This window comes from Canis aureus, chromosome 6 (assembly GCF_053574225.1).
Source record: "Canis aureus isolate CA01 chromosome 6, VMU_Caureus_v.1.0, whole genome shotgun sequence".
In the NCBI taxonomy this organism is placed as follows: domain Eukaryota; kingdom Metazoa; phylum Chordata; class Mammalia; order Carnivora; family Canidae; genus Canis; species Canis aureus.
Window position 1 is genome coordinate 42917416 of NC_135616.1, and position 20414 is coordinate 42937829.

The 20414-nt window shown below is 44.5% G+C and overlaps 1 long non-coding RNA gene across 1 annotated transcript; it reads right to left on the bottom strand.

The window, feature by feature from the left end:
- Window positions 1-9946: 9946 nt before the first annotated feature.
- Window positions 9947-20365, bottom strand: LOC144315185 (uncharacterized). Its single transcript, XR_013380946.1, has 2 exons — window positions 19885-20365; window positions 9947-10674 (listed from the first exon to the last, which is right to left on the bottom strand). It is a non-coding gene; the product is annotated as an uncharacterized LOC144315185 (long non-coding RNA).
- Between the last annotated feature and the right edge of the window lie 49 nt (window positions 20366-20414).

A 20414-nucleotide genomic window follows, 5' to 3' on the forward strand; every position in this document is an offset into this window, starting at 1 on the left:
CCTCCCAGAAGCAGACATCAGGTTAGGATTAAACATGCAAGGGTCTTCTTTAGGAAAACATTTGTGAATCAGGAGAGGGAGCTGGGGGAGGCTGGGAGAGCCATTGGGGCAAGAGAGGGGGAGGATACAAATGTCCTGTACTGCTGTGTGGCACCAGGAAGGCTCAGCAAAGCCACTGCATGGTCCTTAAGCCAAGCAGGTGCCTGAGCAGCCCCAGCTCCTGGGACTGAGCATGCCCCAGCCCCAATATCTCCCTCCCACCCCCCAAACACTCAGTCACAGCCTGGGGGCAGCCGGGGAGGCCACTTCCAGAGGGACTTAGACTATTGCAGCTTTTGCTCCCTGGGGTCAGAGGTCTGCATGGTGCCACCATCTCATCTTGGCCACAGCCCACCTCCTCAGCTCACACGCCCTGCTCTCCACACGAAGGATGAAGGATGTCCTCTTCCCTGCATCCAAGTCTGCAAATGTGGTTTGCTCTGCCTGGATTACCCATCATTACCCTACCCCCACATCCCCTTTGCCTTCACCTAATGAACCAGGGTCTCAGCTGGAACACCCCCATTCCTCTACCCTGTGTGCCCATCACCTTGGTGCTCCTTCCCCATTCATTCAACTGTCGATTTAATACCCGACTGGTTCTTTACACTGGATCTCAGCAGAGCCAGAACCATGATGGTCCTATTCACTGCCATATCCCCCAAATCTGGCATATACCAGGGGGGCTCCCTAAAGTTATGGTTGTCGAGTTAGCAAGGTCACCCGAAAGGCAGCATGCCTCCTGAGAGGACCTGCTGTGTACAAAGAAAGAACATCACATTTGGGAGAGTGGTCACCCACTGAGGCCCAGGAAAGGGAGACACAGGGAGGACAAATGTGACAGAGCCCATCCAGGCATCATTGTTCGACTGAGCCCAACATCGTGAGCACCTAATATGTGCCATTGAGCACCTACAATGTGCCAGATGCTGGTAATCAAAGTGTGGAACCCCCTGAAGCCTAATGAGGGGATTATAGTCAGTCCAGCTGCTAGAAATCTGGACTCCTGTAGCAGCTGTATGCTTACTTGTGGTAAAGGTGATGTTCAGAATATTTAACTGATATGACAGAGACACCAACCAAAATGGACTCCAGTCATTAATAACCGATACAGTTATGAAGGGCATTTCGGGTGAATGTCTGCTCTGACCAATACAAGCAGAGACCCCTGCTGAGTACAGTGGATCACACTTCCCACCGAGCTTGTTATGAGCCATGGCCACCCAGGAAAGGCCCCTGCCCCAGCCCCTGCCCCTGCCCCTGCCCCTGCCCCTGCCTGGTGAGTTGATTGGGCTGATGGAAGCATCCGATCTTATTTCTCACTGTAAGTGATGGCTTCGTGCGTTGGTTTCTTGTGAGCATCTGTGACTCCCAGTGCCAATGGAGCCATGGACAAGATAGTTTCCCAGCAGGCAAGGCCACAGTCTGAGACCTGAGCCCCAGTGGTCCGCCTTGTCTAGGGCCAGGCCACCTCAGGAGCCCCCTTCCCTGCGACCCGGGCCTGTGTGTGCTGCGTGGTCACTGTCGTTGATGGCTGCCCTTGGTGCTTCTGAGCTGATGCTTGACTGGGGGTCGTTGGAGGGACCTCTCCGAAGACTGGTCCAGGAGCGTCTTCCAAGAGATTGCCTCTTGACATTGGGGTCATATGGGGGCTTCAGGACCGGGTCATTACAAGCTGGCGACAGATTTAACCCAAGATCTCAATACCAGATCCAGTGAAGATCATTAGGGGCTGCTGACCAGGGAGGGGCTCAGGACTTAGTACAGGATAAAGCAAGGGAGAGCTGAAAGCCAGAAGTAGCGGGGACTGGGCATCCCTGTGTGTGTCCTGAAGGTGGAGCCCTCTGTGCTGCTGGGCATCTCAAACACACCATTTGTATCAGACTAACAGGGGCCTAAAGTCCCCCTCCCAATTACTTGTGGCTTGTGCATCCAGTTCTCCAAAGTGGGTTTTTGTCCTGCAGCAATCACCACTGGCTCTCCCCGACCTGGCTGGGGTAGCCACGGATTCTCAAGCATGTTGACATCCGCTTTCACCAAACACCAGCAGAGCAGGAGGCACCACGCAAAGCCTAAAAGTGAGCTGCAGTCCAACAGCTGGGCTGAGTTCCAAGAACTGTCACACCTGTCAGAGTACCGCAGCGTGTGCGTGTGCGGGCATGTGGGGGTGCGGGTGTGTGCGTGCAAGCATGTGTGTGCAGATGTGTACCTGAGTTCGTGGCTGGAGTTGAGGGAAGCCCTGACATTCAGGAGGGGGAGGCACAGGCCAGATTCTCATCACAGGGCTTCTGTCCCAGGAGGGCAGGTTTCTTCCAAGAGCTCCGTGAAATAAAGGACAGCAGTTTAAAAGGCTGCTAGGCCCAAGGGAGTCACAAAGCATCAGGGGTAGGAGGTAGAGCAAGGCGCCTGGAGGGCTCAGTCAGGTGAGCATCTGACCCTTGGTTTCGGCTCAGGTCTGATCTCAGGGTTGTGAGATCTTGTGAGATCGAGTCCTGCATGTGGCTCTAGGCAGACTCTGCTTGAGATTCTTTCTCCCTCTCCCTCTGCCCCTCTCACTCATTCTCCCTCCCTCTCTGTCTCTCAAATCAATAAATAAATCTTAAAAAAAAAAAAAAAGTAGGAGGCTGAGGGTCCTGAGTGGGAAGCAGAATTGAAGTGGGGCTTCTGGGAGACCCCACATTCCAGACCTGAGGTGAGGCCTGCTGGGGAGCCCAAGCATTACACAAGAGACTTGGTCTCTTACTGAAATATTAAAATGTGAGAAATCCCTGCATGGGTCTTTCCCTCCTGGAATACAGAATTTACATTTGAACTCTCAGGATGATGCGAATGGCACCGCAGCATCGAGTCCAGCGGAAAGTTTCTCAAAGGATTATCTGCCTGAGAATCAAATGAGGTGTTTGCCAAAAAAGCAGATTCTTGGGCCACACCCTGTACCTATTGGGTTGGAACCTCCGAGGGTGGGGCCAGAATATCTGCTCTTTTAACTGGTGGCTCTGAAAGCTTATGTGGTCCAAGTGCCACCAGGAGGCTGTGTGATCAAGTGATGGGGAAGGGGGGCGCCTTCCTGTGCCTCTCACACCACCTTCGGCTTTTAGGAAGTAGCACAGAGGGAGGCAGAGCTCATGAAGGTGCTTTCCTTCAGACCTTGCCGTTTTTTATTTCAAAATTGTACTTTGATTTTGGGAACTCACAATTCGAGGCTAAAGGTACACCTCTCTTCAGCCATGGGCCTTGGGTGGCCGGGGGAGTGTGGTCTGTTTACTCACCCTCGCAGCCGGTTCCCCCAGAGAGGGTCAGTGCCAAGGTCCCTGAGAGCGATGTGTGTTCCCTGACTCAGTGAAACTTCTGGGCCTGAAGGCCCAAGGCCCACTTAAAGGCCTAAAAAATAGACTCCAGAGGCCGGGCTCAACCTGCAAGAGTGAGAGGCCTGCCTCCCTGGGTTGCCAAAGAAGGATCTAGACAAAGGAGCCGGCTGCCCTCTAGTGGGAGGGAAGCTGCTTCCCCGCTGGGCTCAGGGACTAAGGTGCAGGAACCCAGGTGGACAGGCGTGGGAAGAGTTGAAAAACCCAGGGGGGCAGCCCTGGTGACCCAGCAGTTTAGCGCCGCCTTGAGCTCAGGGTGTGATCCTGGAGACCCTGGATGGAGTCCTTACATGGGGCTCCCTGCATGGAGCCTGCTTCTCCCTCTGCCTGTGTCTCTTCTCTCTCTCTCTCTCTCTCTCTCTCTCTCTGTCTGTGTGTGTGTGTGTGTGTCTCCTGAATAAATAAATAAAATCTTAAAAAAAAAAAAAAAACACAACCCAGGGACAGGGGCAACTGTGTGGCTCAGGCAACTCAGGTCATGATCCCAGGGTCCTGGGATTGAGCCCAACATCCAGTTCCCTACTCCACCGAGAGCCTGCTTCTCCCTCTCCCTGCAACTCCTCCTGCTCATGCTCTTTCTCTTTTTTTTTCTCTAATAAATAGATAAAAATCCTTTTTAAAAAAACAAAACAACCCAGTGATGATGGAAGGTATTCATTATTAAAACAGTAGACATCATAGTAACACATTCTAAAATCACGTGCCAGTTAGTAAACCAAGCAGCGCAACTTAAGGTGATATTATTATTATTTATTATTTATTTATTTTAAAGATTTATTTATTCATGAGATACACAGAGAGAGGTGGAGACACAGGCAGAGGGAGAAGCAGGCTTCACGCAGGAGCCCGATGCAGGACTCCATCCTAGGATCTCGGGATCACCCCCTGAGCCGAAGGCAGACAATCACTGAACCCCCCAGGTGCCCCACTTAAAGTGATTTTTAGAACATGTTGTCTGGGATGCAGGGGAATCACTGCTCAGAAGTCACCCAGGAAGAAAAGCGGTCATTCTTCAGGTTGGAAAATCGGCTTTGCATCAGCACCCCCCATCCTCGAAACCATCCAGTGGGAGCAAGAGAGGAAGAAACAATTAGAAAAAGAATGCAAAAATGTCAGAAGCAGCCTGCCATTTGCTTCCACTTTCAGCAGAGGAGGAGTCCACGAGCCATGTTCAGGGCCGGTACGCGCTACATCGTGTGGTGCCAAGGACAAAACTCTGAAAGAAATGCCACATTGGTGTGCAGGAGAAGTGGGACGATCAGCCCAGCAGGCCTGATGTGTCCAAGTGAGAGAAGCCTCTTGGGAATAATCTCCATGGGGGAAGCTACCAACAACCTGATGTCTGTCTGAAATTCGCCTGTAAAAATCAGGAGCCAACAGCAAGCTCCTCATTTAGAAAGGGAGGTCATTGACATAGGGCCTTGCTTGGTTTTACGGGTACAACATAACGATCTGATATGTGTATCTATTGCAGGATGATTACACAAGAAACTCGCTTAACACCCATCACCATCCACAGTTGTAATGCTTTCCCTGTGATGAGATCTTTCCAAGTCTACTCTCTTAGGAACATTCAAATATGCAATAAAGTATTGTTGACTCTCGTCACCGTGCTGTGTTACATGCCGAGGACGTATTCATCTTATAACTGGAAGTTTGTACCTTGTGACCCCTTCATCTACTTGCCCCACTTCCCACTCCCATTCCACCTCTGGCAACCACCAGTCTGTTCTTTGTATCTGTGAGTTAATTTTTTTCCTTTCAGATACCACATAAAACTGGGATGACGTATTTGTCTTTGTCTGACTTATTTCATGCAACACCATGTCCTCAAGGTCCATCTATTTGTTGCAAATGGCAGGAGTTCCTTCTTTTTATGGCTGAATAATATTCCCTACCTCTGTGTGTGTGTGTGTGTGTGTGTGTGTGTGTACATCACATTGGTTGGTGTATATATATTGGATACATCTTCTTTATCTTTTCATGTGTTGATGGACACTTAGATTATTGCCATGTGGTGGCTAGATAAATAATACTGTCATGAACGGGGGGGTGCACATAGGTTTTCAAGATAGTTGATTTCCAGCACATTCTTTTATTATCTTCAATGGTGGCAAGTCTTTGTTTTTACAGGGGCGGGTGGAATTTTTGGGAACAACCAAAAGTCATTCACAGCCAATGAATGTGAATGAAGAAAACCCAGCTGATGTCTCCCTTGCGGATCTTATGCCGATTCTGTTGGCATCTTTAACAGAAGAAATCCAGAAAGTACCCTGAGTCAGGCATCCATGCAGCACTCTTTTAGTGATTGAAAAAAGCGGGTAACAGCCATGTAGCTATGAGTTGTAGACAATTTTTCAAACAGCTTCATCATGTCGCATTTTGCAGCATTCACAAATCCCAAATAATTCTGGCTCACAGCTTGAAACACTCTCCAAGAGAGTGCTGTGAAGATCTATGGGAGATCAACAATAATTGCCTGGCTGCTTCTTGTACTTGAACCAGTTGTTGTTGCTAACAGCGGTTGCCATGTAGACCTGGCTTCAGAAAAGGCTCTGAGACACGAGTGTTCTTTTCAACTTACGCCAAGACCAGCTGCTCTGGAGCTGGAGGATAAAGTGTAGGTGCCACTAAGCCTGGCACTGAAATAACTACATATGCTTCCATGCACCCCAGCCCCCCACCCCGCATCTGATGCCACAGACTGGATCCAATCACTCAACGGTCACCACTCCTGGGGTTCGTGTATAATACGCATATATATTTCAAGATGCTTTTATTCCATTTAGAGGATTTTCCTGTGTTTTTTTTCCCCCAGGGGATGATTTCTGTTTTTTTTTTTTTTTTTTTTTTTGAGCATTTTCAGGACTATGCCTTTGTTTTAACTTCAAGAAACCAAGCTAATTTCAAGCTGTATGAACCAGAAAATGAGGCCATTTAGAGAAAGATGGTCATGTGCAGGGAAGGGACTGCGCCCCTTTGTGGAGAGGCTGACACTCTCAGGCTCTCCGCAAACAGCTGCCACCTCTTCCCTTTGGTTCAGGCTCTCCGCAAACAGCTGCCACCTCTTCCCTTTGGCCGGAGGCAGCAGACACCTAGAAGCAAGGAGCCCAGGGGAGGGAGCCCAGGGGAGGGAATGTCACTGTGAAAAGAAAGGCCTTTGCTCTTGCCCCATTGCAGTCAGGCATTCTTCCCTCCAAATGGGTTCTGGACAGATTACAGAGAAATGAGAAGAAAAAAAAATTTTTTTCCCCCAAATTTCTGTCTGGGCAAAGACTTTTTAAGCTTAGACTGTAGAGAAGTAAAGGCGAAAGAAAAGACAACATACAACACTTGAAAATCTTTATTATGTATTTTAACTTAAGGCATCATGTCTTTACTATGGCCAAAAAAAGAGGAAAAAATCGCAGTGACATGTATTTTATTTTCCTTTTGATCTGTACCTTAACTAGCACTTCTTTGGATATTGGAGTGCCCATAACAAATATATATATTTTTATGTGTTGCATATATTTATCTATACTACATATAATACATTAAATTTTATATACAGTGAAACACAGGTATTAAATACATAGTTGAGCGGACCTAGGTGAGTGTATACACCCATGTAACCACGACTCTGATGGAATATATGGTTCTAACACCCTGAAAGTTCTCGAATGTCCCTTTCAGGTCCCTTTCACCCCCACAGGAAATCACTGCTCTGATTTCTAGCCCATAGATGTTTTCATCCATTCCTACCCTTTATAAACATGGTATGGTACAGCAGGTACTCTTTCATGTCTGACTCCTTTCACTAGGATATCTTTGAGATTCACTCATGTTGTTGCACATGTATCACTATGTTAGTTTTATTCTAAGATTTTATTTTTTTAGTCATTTCTATTCCCAATGCAGGTCTTGAACTCACGAACCCGAGATCAAGAGTTGCACACTCCACTGACTGAGCCAGCTGGGCACCTCTCACTACATTATTCTAATTGCTAAGTATTCCACAACAATTTGTTTATCTATTCTGATGATAGATTTTGGAGCTGTTTTCAGTTTTTGGCAATTGTGAATGAAGCTGCTACAAAGATTCTTATTCAAGAGTTGTTCTGGACAGTATGTTTTATTTCTCTTGGAGAAATACTTAGGAACGGAAGTACAGGGTCATAGGATGGATGCATGTGTACATTTTCCAAGTTTCCATTTTACCCTACTACCAGTATGAGAGCTCCAGTTGCTTAGCCCCCTCAACACATCTGCTGTTGTCACTCTTTAATATTAGTCATTCTCGAGGATGACAACTTGTGGTTTTAACTTGCATTTCCCTGGCAACTAACGATGTTGGACATGTTTTCATGTTCCTTTTATCCATTTATATATCTCCTTTTGTTAGGTATCTGGACGAATCTTTTGCCCATTTTTAACTGGATGGTTGGTGTTTTGTTATTTGTTTGTAGGAGTTCTTTATAAATTCTGGATATAGGTCTTTTGTCGAATGTATGTATTGCAAATATTTTCCAACAATCTGACTTGTCTTTTTGTTTCATTGATGGTGTCTTTCAAGAAGCAGGAATATTTCATTTCAAAAATAACCAATCTAATCAATTTTTAATTTTATGTTTAATGTTTTTGTGTTTGTGTCTGCTCTGAGAAAACTTTCCCTTTTGCAAGGTCATGAAAATAATCATTTAATTTTTTTTCTAGAAGGTATCCAGTGTTAGCATTTACGTTTAAATCTATGACTTAAATAGAAGACAAGGTTCATTTTTTCCCCCTACATTTATCCAATAGTTCCAGCACTGTTTGTTGAAAAAACTTTCCTTTCCCTATTGAGTTACCTTGGCATCAATTGATTATCTATTAGACTCTATTCTGTTCCATTGATTCATTTGCCTATATGCTAGTACCATCCTGTCTTGGTTACTATAGCATTATAGGAGTCTTGAAATCAGGTTCGGTGAGTCCTCCTGTTGTTCTATTTATTTTCTTTTTTTTTTTTAAAGATGTATTTATTTATTCATGAGAGACACACACACAGAGGCAGAGACTTAGGCAGAGGGAGCAGAAGCAGGCTCCATGCAGGGAGCCTGATGCGGGACTCCATCCTGGATTCCGGAATCATGCCCTGGGCCAAGGGCAGATGCTCAACTGCTAAGCCACCCAGGATCCCCAGTTGTTCTATTTCAAGATTGTTTGGGCTATTCTAGGCTCTTTACATTTCCATTATAATTTTTTTTTTTTGAGAGAGAGAGAAAGAGTATATGTGTGTGCATGAGCTGGGGGAGGGGTAGAGAGAGAGAGAGAGAGAGAGAGAGAGGGATGCCCCAGCGGACTCCATGCCCAGCACAGAGCCCAATGGTAAGCTTGATCTCACAACCCTGAGATCATGACCTGAGCCAAAACACAAGAGTTGGATACTCACCCGACTAAGCCACTCAGGTACCCCTCCATTTGGATTTTTTAATCAACCTGTCAGTTTCTACCAAAATATATTTTAATTTAATTGAGACTATAATTAGTATGACATTGAATTTATAGATAATTTTGGGGAAACTCAACATCTTCTACTCCATAGACATGATACATTTCTCCATTTATGTGGGTTTTCTTGAATTTTCTCATGATTTTCATGTTGTTTCTATGGTAGAGTTTTTGCATGTACTTTGATAACTTTTTTCTGAAGTACTTTCTTCTTGTTTTGGATGCTATTAAAAAGGGCTTTAAAATTTTTCATTTTTCATTGCTTGCTGTAAGTATATCAAAATACACTTAATTTTTGTGTGTTAACTTTGTATAATGTGATTTTACTAAAGTCACTTATTAGTTCCAGTGGTTATTTTGTAGCTGCCTTATAGATGGTTATGTTAGATGCAGATATGGTTTTTCTCTTTCCTTTCTGATCTTTATGCCTTGTATTTACTTTTCTTTGCCTGATTGCAATCATTAGGAGCTCCAGCACAATGCTGAATAGAATTGAGAACAGACAGTCTTGCCTTCTTCTCAGTCTTAGGGGAAAACATTCAATATTTTACCTTTATTAGCTATAGGTTTCTCATAGATAGTGTTTGTCAGAATGAGGAAATTGTCTTGTATTCCTAGTTTTCGGAGATTTTTATTATGAATGAGTAAAGAATTTTTCAAGTTCTTTTTCTACATCTACTGAGATGGCCACATGGTTTTTCTTCTTTATTCTGTTCATACAATGGATGACAATTGATTTCCCATATGATACCAACTTTGCACCCAAAGGATAAATCCCATTTAGAATGATGTGTTGCTTTTTTTTATATATTGCTGGGTTCCATTCATTAATATTTTGTTAAAGATGTATGTAATGTATGTATCCATGTTCACAAGGGGTATTGGCCTATGATTTTCTCTTCTCATAGCATCTCTGTATATTTTGGTTTCAAGATGGTTGCTGGCATCATCAAACCGATTGGAAACTACTCCTTCCTTCTTTGTGCTCTGAAAGGGTTTGTGTGAGATTGGCATTATTTTTTCCTTAAATGTTGGATGGAATTTACTAAGGAAACCACCTGGCACGGGAGTTGTGTTTGTGGGAAGATTTTTATTTATTTATTTTTAAAGATTTTATTTATTTATTCATGAGAGACAGAGAGAAAGAGGCAGAGACACAGGCAGAGGGAAAAAGCAGGCTCCATGCAGGGAGCCAGACGTGGGACTCGATCCCAGGTCTCCAGGATCAGGCCCTGGACTGAAGGCAGCGCTAAACCGCTGAGCCACCCTGGCTTCCCTGTGGGAAGATTTTTAAATTGGGAGTTCAATATCTATAATAGACAATATTTGTTTTTAAAAAAAGTGCTGCTTATAGTAAAATTCGAGAAGTAACAGATATGTTGAGCAGGGGAGAACTGTTAAGATAAGAAGAGCCAACACTAGGAACACCTGGCTGGCTCATTTGATAGGATATGTGGCTCTTGATCTTGGGGTTGTGAGTAGGGATTTGCTTAACTAAATAAATTAAAAAAAAAAAAAAAAAAGCCAAGACTTGATTTGGGAAACTCTCAGGCTAACCAGATCACAGAATGCAAAATAAGGAGATTTGCTAGCTGTCCAGAAAGCAGACCACTTGCTAGTGTTGGAGCGACCAGCCATGTGAACTGTGGGTTCCCTCAGCCACTGGAACAGAGGCCCAGGGTAGTGATAGGAGAACTCAGGAAATGTCTGTGGAGGAAGCTTGTGTTTATGGTGTCGCACCTGTGACATGCACAAGGCGTTGGAGAATCCTGTGTCGGCAGAAGCCTGCAAGCTCTACCTGAAAGAGACAGAGGATTATATGAAAGAAGGCCGTCGGACTCCCTGCATTCTAGAGGCAGTAAACAGGCTGGCAAATCTGCTCAGCTACCCCTCAAGAAAAAGAAACATGACTCAGGGGGTCCTGGAGCCATAAAGGATCCCTCCTGGGTCTTGTGACCCAATAGAGTTTACCCAGATGGAGTTCAAAATTGCTTGGGGCTGGTGATTCCTTTCTTCCTCCATTTTCTCCCATTTGGAATGGGAGTGTCTGTACCTGTTATCCTGTGTTGGTCCCACAATTGAATTTTGGAAACAGTTAACTCGTTTTCTAGTTTTACTGGTCCACAGACAGAAGGGAACTTTGTTCCAGGATGCACCATGCCCAGGGTCTCCTCCTTACCTGATTAAGATGATACACATGATGACATTTGGAAATTTCAGACTGGGGAAATTTAGACACGATTTGGGGCTTGAGTTGATACTGTCATGGGTTGAGACTTGGGGATGCCAGAACGGGGTGAGTGTGTTGCATGTGGGATGGACGCGAATCTTTGAGGGTTGAGGGCTGAATAATGCCCCCCACCATATCAGGTCCCAATCCCTGCAACCTGAGTGTTGCCTTATGTGGATAAACAAAAGCTCAGTCCTCCTCTGGTCTCCTACTACCACCCCCATAATGCTTCTGACACCAGATTTGGTGGAAGCATTCCCCACACTGAGCAGTTCCATGACACCAGCAGCATGTCCTACAATTTGGCTTAATTCTTTTTATTTATTTTAAGATTTTATTTATTTATTCATGAGAGACACAGAGAGAGAGGCAGAGACATAGGCAGAGGGAGAAGCAGGCTCCCTGTGGGGAGCCTGATGTGGGACTCAATCCTAGGACCCTGGGATCATGACCTGAGCCAAAGGCAGGTGCTTAGCCACTGAGCCATCTAGGTGCCCCTTGGTGTTTCTTTCAAGTGCTCAGAAGCTCTAGGACCAGGAACATACATGGGATGGTGATATCTTCCTGATGTGTCTCTTTCACTGTCAGAAAATGTCCTTCATCTCTGCTAATATCGTCATACAGTTTAGGGAATGGCCAAGGATTCAAGGTGGAATTTATATATAGATTTGGGGAGCTCACCCTGCAATGGCTCCATCCTCAGGTTTTGGGTACCTGACTGTGCATCTCAAAGAAAGTCTGAATGTGGCTGTGACTCTGTCTTTCTGCTTGACTTTTAGTTACCCCATGCTGTCACAGACTGGTCATGCCCCCTGGGAAAAAACCATAAAAAACAAGACCCCACAGTGCAGTTTTCTTCCCCAAGTCAAGTACCTTCCAGTTTCTGCCTGCTTCTAGCTGCTCTTCCGTACTTCAAAATTATGTATTTCTAAACCACCTTGTCTAGAGTTATCATTGTTTGCTAGAGGAATAAACTAGTATAGGCTACTCTGTCACTATCATAATGAGAAATCCCCTGAATTACAATAAAAATTTTTTAGACTTCAAGAGTCAGAAAAAAAAATTAAATTGCAAACAGCTGCCTTGGAAAATGGAGAAGTAGAGAGGCTGGCTTGTGACAACTTCTCTGATTCTGGAAGGACAGGGAAAGTAAGAAGGCAGGTGACCTGGTCTGATCTCCTCATGAGGACATTGACAACTAGGTATTTGCTAGGAGCAGAGTGGTTAGTGATGAAACTCTTTCAGCATGGTGTTAAACAAGCATAGGCTCTATAGCTTTATGACTGGAGAAGGCATATTAGTTATAGAACTATCGGGGTGTAAGATGGAGATGTCTCAAACCTGAATGCCTCCCACCTTCTGTGTGAGGTGCCCTGAAAACCTTGTTAGAGACCTCATATATTACTGTGAGCCAGAGGGCACATGGGAAGAATGGACCTGGGGCCAACAAGGCTCCCAGCTTCAAAAACTACCAGGGGTACCTGGATGGCTCAGTCAGTTGAGTGTCTGCCTTCAGCTCAGGTCATGATCCCAGGGTCCTGGGATCAAGCCCCACATGGGGCTCCCTGATCCATGGGGAGTCTGCTTCTCCCTCTCCCTCTGCCTCTCCCCTCTGCTGGTTCTCTCTCTCTCAAATTAATAAATAAAAATCTTTTTAAAAAATTCTACCAAACTCTCGATGAAGAAAACTGTAGAAGAAATACCAGAAAAAGACATAAGATGGGCAAAGTGTCTTCTACAACGTATACAGTTTTCATAACAAGGAAACTGCTTGTTTTGTAACAAGAAATAACTGCTTATTTTTAAGTACCCACCATGAAAACCATAAGTTCATTAAATGAACCTTCCAGAAAAGTTTACAAGGAAAAATATTGCATGGAACTATAGGATGCCAAATGTCAAAGGTATAGATCAGATCAGCCTAAGCTACTCTGCAATGACAAATGGCTCTGGGTCTCAGTGGCTTACAACAACGCAGATATGTTTCCTGCACAAAGGACATGGCCCTCGTTATGCTAGCTGTGGATCCAGTCTAGTGGAGCTGCTTCTGTCTGGAACACAGCTGATCTGTCAGAAGGATAAGAGAGCAGGCGAAACATGCCCAGGATGTTAGAGCTTCTGTCCAGAGCTGCCACACAGCACTTCTGTTGACATTGGTCAAAGTCACACTGTCAGTCCTGCTCAACAGGACAGAGAAGTATGGCACCCCAGAAGTGGGTGGTGTAGAATATTTGTGAACAGTAAAAGTCTGTCATTTCAATGTTAAACAAAATCAAGCTCCCACCTCAAATAGAGGAAGGAGGTAGAGGCAGAAGGATGGCTTATATTTGCTGCAAGCCAGTTGTTCTCTGGCCACTGTTATCCTATTTCCCTTTTAATTCTCCCACCGTCTTCAGCAGATATCATTATACCCTTCCCAGATGAAGAATGTATGCCCAGCAAGACTAAGTACCTATCCTGGGCCATGCAGTAATAAGTGGAAGAGATGGATTTCTTTTGTTTTGTTTTGTTTTGTTTTAAGATTTTATTTATTCATGAGAGACACAGAGGCAAACATATAGGCAGAGGGAAAAACAGGCTCCCTGCAGGGAGCCCAATATAGGACTTGATGGCAGGACCCCAGGATTACACCCTGAGCCGAAGGCAGATGCTTAATGACTGAGCCACCCAGGTGCCCCAGAAGAGATGGATTTCAAGCCCAGGTGCACCTGGTTCTCAAGTTCATGTGGTCTCCACTACCCCCCACTGTCTCCCAGTGTTAAATACACACACATAATCGGGGTAGGGGGGCTGGTGGCACAGTCAGTTAAATGTCTGGCTCTTGGTTTCAGCTCAGGTCATGATCTCAGGACTGTGGGATCGAGCCCCACATTGGGCTCTGCGCTCAGTGCAAAGTCTGCTAAAGGTTCTCTCTTCTGCTCCCTCTGTCCCTCCCACTTGTGCTTTCTCTCTCTCTCTCTCTTTCCCTCTAAAATAAATAAATAAATCTTAAAAAAAGATTAAAAAAGAAAACATAACCCCCCAGAACACCAAAAAACCTGAGACAGAAGCCATCCCATCACAAACCGAGAGCAGGTCGAAAAAGACACTTCCCTATCCCTCACAAACCAGCATGTGAAAAGCAGCTGATGGTGATGACCTCAAAGGAGAACCATGAAGGGAATTAATTCATCAAGGATCACTTGACCTAGCACTGCTGGGGCCCTGCCATGGAAGTTTCTAGCGGGGGAGAGAGGTGTGTGGTGTCAGGCCAGGTGGACTTGAGTTCCATACTTAGCACTTCCGCTCATCATCTATGCACATTTGAGAAGCCTCCTTGTCTCTGTGAACCTCTGTTTCCTCATATGTAAAAGAGCAAGAACAATGTGCTGCCCCTCACAGAGTTTCTCCAACAATTAACAAATAAAATGTAAAGCACATAGAATTGGGACCCAACCAATGTCCATTCCTGATCCCACCCTTTCTTGCCTTAAAGAAGCTGATTGCATGGCAAGAATCTGAGAAATGGACAATCTTTGCTCTGGAGATGTTCCAAGGCAGTGAGGCAGGCAAGTGAGTAAGCCCTTGTAATAGCTTGCACGGGGAGTTTAGGGTAGCTGGTGGAGCCAGTGATGTAAGGGGAAGAGGGCTGGGATGGCTTGGTGTATTAAGTAAGCTTTGTTTAGCTGCATGTGAAGGAATCACAAAATAACAATTACCTAAACAGATAAAGGTTGTTTTTCCATCCCGAGACTAAGGATGTAAGCAATTCTGAGCTAGAACCTCCACAATTGTCAGAGTTCCTTCCATTTTGTGCTTCACAATCCTCACGATCATCACACTCCAAGATGGCAGCTTGAGCTCTGGCTATTACCTCTGTATTCTAAATAGGAAGAAGGAGAGTAAGGATATGCCCCTTCTTCTTCTTTTTTTAAAATTTTATTTATTCATTCATGAGAGACACACAGAGAGAGGCAAGGCATAGGCAGAGGGAGCAGCAGGCTCCCCAGAGGGAGCCTAATGTGGGACTCAGTCCCAGGACCCCAGGATCACGAACTGAGCCAAAGACAGACACTCATCTGCTGAGCCACCTAGGTGCCCCAGGACATGACTCTTCTTGTTCCATCCTTTTAGACAGAATTTACTTACATGGCTTTACTAGAATGGCCCTGTGGTATTTCTAAGTGGAACAGTCTGAGAGCAGTTGTCCACATGTCTGGGGCTCTAAGGACTAAATTGGAGACTCAGTGCCAGGCTTCATCAACACAGATGTGGTAGCTCTAGGAGTACTTGGGTTCCCCAAGAAAAGTGTATACAGTGAGGACAGCCCCTCCAGCCCCCAAGGCCTGGAAGCAAGGATGGGCAGTGGAGGTGAAGTTCACAAGACAGGAAGGAAATAAGAAAAGCATAGTATCAAGGACAAAATTTCAATCAATAGTGATCAGTGCTGAAAGTGAGGCTACTCAGGAAGATGTCATGGAAAATGGCAGATAAGAAGCTCCAAGCCTCAGTCCCTCCATTTAAGCAACCATTAAGTTGGCAAACACTGATAGAATCAGCTTTTTTGCTGTTCCCAGCAACAGCCCTGGGAACAACAATATGGACCTTGTTCTCAAACATGTGGTCGTGCACATTGACCTGGCTGGCAGTTTTCTGAGGGAGTGCTGAACTTTGCTTCATCCTCTGGATGGAGCCATTCCCAGGTAGTATCTGTTGAAAGCATTTAAAGACATGTACTACACATAGCTGTCTGGGGCAAGGGAAGGAAGATAGGGTAAGAAGCTGACAAACCAGAAAGACCTGGGAAAAGGAGACTGAGGAGGAAGGGTTTTGAAGGGCTACTTCATATACCAGGTAGTCGAGGCATAGACTGTGCCCAGGGCCAGAAAAATGCTGAGAAAAGACCTGAGAGACCCAAGGTATACACCTTTGGCTAATCTCTGGGCTTCATGCAAGCAGAAAGTAAAGGCTAAAGCAGAGTGGCAGGTGTCCTAGAAAGGCGGAGCAGAGATGCCCAGCTCAGAGACAATCTTAAAAGATCAAGAGTGTTTCCTTTTAGTTTTGTTTTGGTCTGGTTGTTTGCTTTTTGTTTTGTTTCTTCTTGCCTCCAGGTGTTTAAAGAAATCTGTGTTTGGTCGGTGGCTGACAGATAACAGAACAGAGACTTCAGTGACTACACATGATAAGGAATACAGTCTGCAAAAAACAGTTTGGAAATATCACTAAATAAATGGATGATTGTAACCCTTAACAAGAAATAACAGCAAACCTTCCAAAGGGGGAACAGAATCTAATTTCCAGAGTTATAATATTCAAAATGTGCAATTTTCAACAAAAAGTTACAAAGCAAAGAAAAAGAAATGCATAACTCAGGGGGAAAAAATGGACAGAAACCATCCCTGAGGAAGCCCAGATATTGGACTTCCTAAGACCAAGACTTATTTATTTATTTTTTAAGATTTTATTTATTTATTCATGAGACACACACACGTACACACACAGAGGCAGAGACACAGGCAGAGAGAGAACAGGCTCCATGCAGGAAGCCTGATGTGGGACTTGGATCATGCCCTGAGCCAAAGGCAGATGCTTAACTGCTGAGCCACCCAGGCATCCCAAACCAAGACTTTAAAGGAACGATCTTAAATATGTTCAAATAGTGGGGTGCCTAGATGGTTCAGTTGGTTAAGCGTCTGCCTTCAGCTCAGGTCATGATCCCAGGGTTGTGGGATCAAGCCCCATGTTGGGCTTCCTGCTCAGCAGGGAGCCTGCTTCTCCCTCTCCCCCTATCCCTGCTCATGTGTTCTCTCTCTTGCTCACTCCCTCTCTCAAATAAATAAATAAAATCTTTAAAAAATATGTTCAAATAGCTGAAAGAAACTTTGGACAGAGAACTAAAGGAAGCCAGAGAACAATCAAAATATAAACAGAGGGTATCAAGAGATATAGAAATTATTAAAAGGAAGCAAATGGAATAATTCTGGAGCTTAAACGTACAACAATTAAAATGAAAAATTTGAAAAGCTCAACAACATTGATGAATCTTTAGGTAAACTAAGAAAAAAAGGAGAAGATGCAAATAAAATCAGGAATAAAGGTGAGGGCATTACTATAATGCTTGCAGTGAGGAGAAGAGAATACTATGAACAATTGTACACCAACAAATTGGACAGATGAAACGGACAAACTCCTAGAAACACACAAATTATCAAAACTGACTCAAGAGGGAAGAGGATATTGGAACATACTTCTAAAAAAAAAAAAAAACAAGATTGAATTAGTGTTCAAAACTCCCCCCAAAGGCAGGACAAGATGGCTTCTCAGGTGAATTCTACAACATCCTTAAAGAAGAATTAACACTGGGGGGCCTGGGTTGCTCAGTTACTTAAGTGGCCGACTCTTGATTTCAGCTTAGGTCTTGATCTCGGGGTCATGAAATCGAGCCCTGTGTTGGGCTCCAAGCTCAGTGAGAATCTGAGGATTCTCTCTCCTCTCCTATGTCTTCCCTCTGCACTTGCTTGTTCTCTCTCTCTCTCTCTCTCTCTCTCTCAAATAAATCTTAAAAGAAAGAAGAATTAACATGAATCCTTCTCAAACTATACCAAAAAATAGAAAAGAAAATATTCCTAACTCATTTTATGCGTCTTTTTGTTCCATTAGGGTTGAAATTCAACCCCTCACTAATGTACAACACCAAAAGCTCCCAAAACAACAGATCTGGCTGAGCAGACCTTCCTTAGGGATTCTGCAGAGGGTGCTTACATATTAGCGTTAGAGTTTGTGACCCTCAAATGTCCCTTCCCTTTTAAGAACTTATTATTGTAGGGGCACCTGGTTGGCTCAGTTGGTTAAGTATTGGACTTGTGATTTCAGCTCAGGTCATGATCTCAGGTTTATGAGATTGAGCCCCATGTCAGGCTCTGTGCTCAGTGGGGAGAGTCTGCTTGAGATTCTCTCTCCTTCTGGCCCTCCTCTCACTTGTGCATGTGTGTGCATGCATGCATAAATAAATAAATCTTTAAGAAAGAACTTATTATTTTGTGATTCTGTTCATTGTAATTCATTTCCCTAATTTATCAAAGATCATTATTTGCATATTATTTTATCTGTCAAAATGTTGGCCTGTGCAAGTTCCAGCTTGGGTTGGGTTAATTTGCATTTAAGCAGCTTTTATTTTTTTATTTTATTTTGTTATTTTTTTAAAGATTTATTTATTTATTTTAGAGAGAGAGCATGGAGGGGAGAGGTAGAGGGAAATAATCTTGAGCAGACTCCCCACTGAGCATGTAGTTCAACCTCACACAACCATGAGATCATGACCTGAGCCAAAGTCAAGAGTCAGACACTTAATTAACTGAGCCACCCAGGTGCCCTGCATTTAAGCAGCTTTTAAATAATATTTGATTTTTTCCATTTGTCTATGGCTAATTGATTTCTGACAAGTGAGCCATGGCCATTTATTGGGGAAAAGACAGTCTCTTTAACAAATGGTACTGGGACAACTGGATATCCACATGCAAAAGAATTAAGCTGGACCCAGGCCTTATACCATATATAAGAATTAATTCAAAATGGATCAACCACCTAAATAGAAGTGCTCTTATAAAACTCTTAGAAGAAAACACAGAGGTAAATGCTCATGATTTTGGATTTGATGATAGGTTCTTAGATATGACACTGAATGCATAAGCGATGAAGGGAAAATAGATCAATTGGAATTAATAGACACTAAAGGCATGTGTGTTTTAAAGGACATTATCAGAAAGTGAAAAGATAACCCACGGTGTGAGAGAAAATATTTGCAAACTGTGTATCTGACAGGCGTCTGGTATCCCGATAGGTAAAGAGCTCATACCACTCAGCAATAAAAAAGCTAACTAAACTTTTTAAATGGGCAAAGGAAAAAAATAGGCAAAAGACTTGAATAGATATCTCTCCAAAGAACACACACAAATGGCCAATGAGCACATGAAGATGCTCAACATCACTAATTAATAGGGAAATGCAAACCAAAACCAGAATGAGGTGTCCCTTCATACCCACTGGGAAATCAATAATAATAATAGTTTTCCAAATAACAAGTGTTGGACAGTGTGGAGAAATGGGAACTTTCTATTGATTGCTTGAGAGATGTAAAATGGTTCATCCTCTGTGGGAAACAGTTTGGTGGTTCCTCAAAAAGCTAAACATAGAATTTCCATATGACCCAGAAATGTAACTCCTGGCATGTACACCAAATAATTGAAAAAGATACTCAAACAAATACATGTACACTTGTGTTTATAGTAGAAGGATGGACAATAATCAAAAGTTGGAAAGAGTCCAGATGTCGATCAGTGAGTGAATGAATCAACAAATAGTAGGACATTCCTACAACAGAATATTATTTAGCCATGGAAAGGAATGAAGGCTAAAAACACCACAGGAAGGATGAACCTCAAAGATATTATCCAAATCAAAGATGCCAGACCGCAAAGGGCAAATATTGTATGATTCCATCTATATGAAATGTTAGAAGAGGGAAATGCATGGAGATAGAAATCGATTGGTGATTGCCAGGGGCTGGGGGAGAAGGGGATGAGAAGAAACTATATAACACGTAGGAGGTTTTCAGAGTGGTGTAAAGGTCTGGGAACTACGTACATCCTGCAGTCCCGGGATCGAGTCCTGCGTCGGGCTCCCGGCGTGGAGCCTGCTTCTCCCTCTGCCTGTGTCTCTGCCTCTCTCTCTCTCTGTATCATAAATAAATAAATCTTTTAAAAAAATAAAAAAGTTAATTTTATGTTATGTGAATTTTACCTTAACTTAAAAAAATGGGAAGCCACTCAGAAATGTCAGATGGCCGACCATCTCAGCTCTGCCCGCAGACCCCAAATCCAGGAGTCACAGCTCCTTCGGCCAATTCACAGGTCATCGGTCGCAACGTCATCCCTGTACAGTTTTATCTAGAGCTCCTTCCTGGGGGCTCTGAGGCTCTAGAAAACAGAGCAGGAAAATTCTCCTGATGTTAGCTCACAGCAGGCCGCGAGTGCTCCGTTAACGTGAGCAAAGCCTCGGGGGGGTCAGAAGGGCGGAAGGTGGGGAGGTCGCGGGACCAAGCCCTCCAAGGAAAGCCATGTCTTCCAGGCAAACGCGCTACTGCTCCAGGGAGCTGCGGGCCCTGTGAGATGGCAGGCGTGGCCTCCGCTCCTCCGAGTGTCGGTGCCGGGCCAGACGTCAGGTGCACCCGGCGTCCCCGCCGCGCCGCACCCGCAGGTCAGGCCGCCGCGAGCCACCAACCTCCCCCCGCCGGCGAGAGCGCCCTGCTCCGGGCGGGGCGGGGCGGGGCG